General features: G+C 48.4%; 1 long non-coding RNA gene across 1 annotated transcript; it reads left to right on the top strand.

Annotated features, from left to right (window-relative positions):
- Positions 1–4,072: 4,072 nt before the first annotated feature.
- On the top strand, positions 4,073–4,371 carry LOC122477013. The gene is made up of 2 exons (XR_006295647.1): positions 4,073–4,116; positions 4,190–4,371. It is a non-coding gene; the product is annotated as an uncharacterized LOC122477013 (long non-coding RNA).
- Positions 4,372–4,954: the final 583 nt, after the last annotated feature.

The raw sequence follows: 4,954 nt of genomic DNA, 5'->3' as shown, positions 1-4,954 counted from the left end.
ACAAAACGAGGCTTGTGTGAATTTTTAGGGGCCGCAGGCTTCTGTTGCATTCGGATTTCTGGATTCTCAGCCATTACGAGGCCCCTCTATGACCTGTTGGGAGTGCCAGACCGGGAGCCCCTCGCATGGACTGAGGAGGGAAGGGCTGCTTTCACAGAAATAAAGTTGGATCTAGGACGAGCCCCGGCCCTGGGTTTGCCTGACATAGAAAGGTCCTTTAGCCTCTTTGTACATGAAAAGGAGAAAATAGACCTTGGAGTGCTCAGTCAGAGCATGGGACCTAGGCAATTGCCAGTGGCCTACCTGTCAAAAAAACTTGATCCTGTGGCTGTAGGATGGCCACTGTGCCTCAGAGCTCTGGCAACCACAGTCCTGCTCATCAAGGAGGTAGACAAACTCACACTGGGACAAACACTTAATGCTAAGGTCCCACATGCGGTCACGTCCCTCATGAGCACCCAAGGATATCGTTTCCTCTCCAATTCTTGGCTGATACAATACCAAGGCCTTCTCTATGAAAACCTAAGGGTCGCTCTTGAAACAGTAAGAACACTAAACCCGGCCACCTTCCTTCCCACGGAGGAAGGAAAACCCGACCATGACTGTTCCAAAGTAGTGGATGAAGTCTACAGCAGCCGCCCGGACCTCCAAGACCAGGCTATAACAAGCCCAGAGATCACCCTGTTCAGCAATGGGAGCAGCTGTTTATAAGAGGACAGCCGAAGAGCAGGATATGTGGTAACCACAACCACTGAAGTTCTGGAAGCCAAGGCCTTGCCGAAAGGATGGTCAGCACAGCAAGCTGAACTGTACACCTTAACCCCAGCCCTCATCCTTAGCAAAGGTAAACGAGTTAACTCTACACTGATTCCCATATGCCTTTGCTACTATGCATGTACACAGGGCCATCTATAGAGACAGAGGCCTCCTTACTGCTGCAGGGAAAACCATCAAAAACAAGGAAGAAATACTAAAGCTTCTTGAGGCTGTATGGCTGCCAGACAAGGTAGCTATCCCACACTGTAAGGGACATCAGAAAGGAGACAACCCCATAACTCAAGGAAATCGCCTGGCCAACAAAACAGCCAGAACGGCTGCCTGTGGTGACCTAGGCAAAGCTCCTACCTACACTATGATTCTTGAGCCCTAGAGGGAAGCCTCCCCGTCCCTGTACACAAATGAAGAAAGAAGTTGGGCCGTGACAGAAGGGGGCACACTAAGCAAAGAGGGATAGTGGGTCATGCCAAATGGACACATCTTTGTCACGTCGTCTATGGGAAAACACCTAGTGAAGGAATATCACTAACTCACACACCTAGGGAAAACTGCACTAGAGGCCCTCCTCAAAAAGAACTACTATATCAGCCAGCTGCCAGCATTATGCCGGGCTGTCAGTGAACAATGTGTAACGTGTGCCAAAAACAATGCTTGGTGTGCCCCACAGCCCCCGCCCGGCACGCAAAGGATGGGGGCCTCCCCTTTTGAAGACTTAGAGGTGGACTTTACTGACATACAACCAAAAAAAGGGTTCAGGTGCCTTCTTGTAATGATCTGCACATATTCAGGATGGGTCGAAGCATTCCCGACCAGAACGGAAAGAAGTCGCGAGGTGGCCAAAGCTCTTCTAAGGGAGATTGTGCCTCGGTTTGGTCTACCCTTAACCATACACAGTGATAATGGACCTGCATTTGTGGCAGACATTGTACAAACCCTGACAAAGTCCCTCAACATTACCTGGAAACTGCACACTGCTTACTGACCCTGGAGCCCAGGGAAAGTAGAGGGGATGAATCACACCCTCAAGGAAACCCTGGCTAAATTCCACCAAGAGACTAATCTCCCATGGCAAGATTTACTACTGCTGGCTCTCCTGCGTGCCTGATGCATGCCTGGGGCACTAGGACTCTCCCTTTTTGAATTATTATATGGGCGACCCCCCCCCCCCATGTTTAGGAAAACCCCCAGGAGACCTACACAAGATTGGAGACAAGGGAATAAGAAAACAGCTCCAGACCTTGGGGGAAGTCCCAAACAAGTTACAGAGATACACCACAGAGAGGGCCCCAATCACCCCTTTCTGCCAGGAGACTCTGTGTGGGTCAAAGATTGGAAGAGGGAACCTCTTAGGCCGCGGTGAACTCATATTGTTATTGACAATAACTCATATTGTTATTCTAACTCCTACAGCACTTAACGTTTCAGGTATCACCCCATGGGTCCATCACTCCAGAGTTAAGAAGACCAGCTCAGAAGAACCCACAACCTGGCAAAGTGATCCAGATCCAGTCAACCCACTTAAACTGACCCTCAAAGGGGCGCTGGCCTCTGAGACCTCCAGCCCTGCTCCAGCCACATTCCGGAAGCTGGCTGGCCTGCAAATGGCAGAAGCTTGAGGAATCAACGCATGAACCAAGCCCAGGGGTTTGGATGCAACTCTGCCAGCCCTTGCCCCTTACTGGTGTCATAGCCCTGATCTTACTTCTTACTGTTGGGCTGATAGAGACTGCACCAACAAGCTGGACATGAGACAAAAGATGCATGCTGGGTCTCACATACCTCCTCTGGATGGGAGGATTATTAAGTATTGCCTGCATATTATGATAACCTCTCTCACCCTCACAACTGTCACTTACCCACTTTGCCCCCAGGATTGTTATATGACAATAAGGGGGTCAAGGGCGTTCAGTGCCTTCACTTCCCTCCACAAAGATTGCTACAAGGGAAAAACACCGACTGTCAGTCACCCGGTGCCCCAAGTGTATTGGACCATAGAGATAACCCAAAATATCAGGAACCCATGTCTCAACAAGGGCCTCCAGAAAGGGAAGCAAGCTTGCTACACTTACTTTCCTCAATGGGGGATCTCGGACGGGGGAGGGGTGCAAGACAGGGCCCTTCAAAAAGTTATGAAGGATACCCAGGATAGGGTAATACAAGCTTTAAAGGCAACCACTCCCCTGGCAGTCTACCAGGTGTGAACCTTTCAGCCCTCAATCAGATGCTTACCAATTCCCCACTCCAGCATTGGGCCAACACTACTCTACCAGTCCTTCATAAAATAGATAATCACACCCAAACCTGCTGGATGTGCTTGCCCCTCAGATGTAGGGCTTACTTAGCCACTCCCATCCCTTTGACCTGGGAGGCTCCTGAAAATCTCAAAACTAACACCTCTGTCTTAATTGGACCCCTGGCCACTGGGGTCCGTCTCACAAATGCCGACAATTTAATCTGTACAGTCCCTGAAGGTATGAACAGCACCTCTCTATGCGGAAGAAATATAACCTTAAAGAGGAATGCAACCCTGTGTTCAACCCCTGGGTTGTTCTATCTGTGTTCTAATTTGTCCTACTGACGCTTAGAGGCCAACTGGACTCAGATATGTTATTCTGTCTTCCTAACCCCTGAGATATCTGTATACACTGAAAATCAGCTCCTAACAGCTTTAGCCCCAAGTCCTGGGCTAAACAGGCAGTCCTGCTACCCGTTCTGATAGGAGCAGGAATTGCGACAGGAATAGGAACTGCAATAGGGGGCATAGGTTCATCCATAGGACTATACCATAGACTATCTCAAGAGATAAATGAAGACATGGAACAGGTGGCAGATTCTCTGGTAATCTTACAAAGCCAAATAAACTCTCTGGTGGCAGTGACCCTCCAAAATAGGCGAGCCCTTGACCTCCTCACTTCAGAAAAAGGAGGGACTTGCATCTTTCTGGGGAATGTTGCTATTTCATAAACCAGTCAGGAATAGTTACAACTAAGGTTAAGGAACTCAAGGAAAGAATTCAACGTAGACAACAGGAAAGTATCAATCAACGGAAAGGATGGGATCTCACAGATTGGGCATCCTGGCTTCCTGCCCTGGCGAGACCCCTCCCCTCCATAATTTTACTTGTATCCATTGGCCCCTGTATACTGAATGCCGTGGTACATTTTATTGAAAACACTGTGTAAGTGTTGAATTGTAGGGCTAACCTGTAGCCTTGAGAAATGACAGCTTTGCTTTGACACTGTAGGTTAAGAGATAACAGCCTTGTCCTATCAATCAAGGGAACAAAAGTTCAAGGAAAATCAACTGGATTAGTGTTTGATTGGATTGGGGCAAGGGCATGTTGAGAACTTTGAAAAAGTGGCGCAGGAGGCAGGGTCAAGGAGGTCAACTGGTTGCAGCTTAACCCCAGAAGGTCTGAATTGTTTCCACCCCCATCTTGGAACTATTTCTTTGTTCTGTTCCCAGGTGATGATAAGACGATGTGGTTGGCTATAAAAACTCTGTACCCTGGCTGTTTGAGGCTGCACTCTGATCAAGAGTGTGGTCACGATCGGTTGGCCTTGCCTCTCATTGCAATAAACTTTGCTGTGACTGTCACTGGTGCCCGTAGCATTCTGTTTCAGGAGTCGTGTGGATGCAACAACTGCTGCTTACCAAACTACTGCACGTATCTTAGCCTTCTGAGAGTACCAGCCTGTAAAACTGAAAGGTGATGCCTACTAAAAGTTTTTTATGAAAGGCATCAAAGGGGGGAATGTTGGAGAAATGAATGAAGTACTGCACCAAAGATGGCTGACGGGGCTAAAACAAGCTCTGGTCTCTAGCTTAGAGACCCCTCTTCTGGGTTCATCTTCCCCTGTTTGCTGCGTGCTCGAAAACTCGCCACAGATATGGAAGCTGACAACTATAAATTACCCTCCCCACTTGCATTTAGTGCTCAGATCTTTGGGGAAATGGTTTCCTCTGAGCCCACTGGTGTTAAATAAATCTCCAATCCAAGATCTCGGAGTGACACTTGGTTTTTCTGCCAGAGGTCCATCCTTGTTCCATAACACTTAAAGCACAGGGACAGGGCCTGTGGGCAGAAAAAGCTGCATTGCAATTGTGTGTGGGTGTGTGGGTGTGACTGTTTTATGGAGTTTTATGGAGTCGGAATAGAAAAAGTCAAAAGGGAGTT

Source organism: Prionailurus bengalensis, chromosome X (genome assembly GCF_016509475.1).
Source record: "Prionailurus bengalensis isolate Pbe53 chromosome X, Fcat_Pben_1.1_paternal_pri, whole genome shotgun sequence".
Taxonomy (NCBI): Eukaryota; Metazoa; Chordata; class Mammalia; order Carnivora; family Felidae; genus Prionailurus; species Prionailurus bengalensis.
The sequence above is the reverse complement of the archived record's forward strand: the minus strand, read 5'-3'. Positions and strand labels throughout refer to the sequence as shown.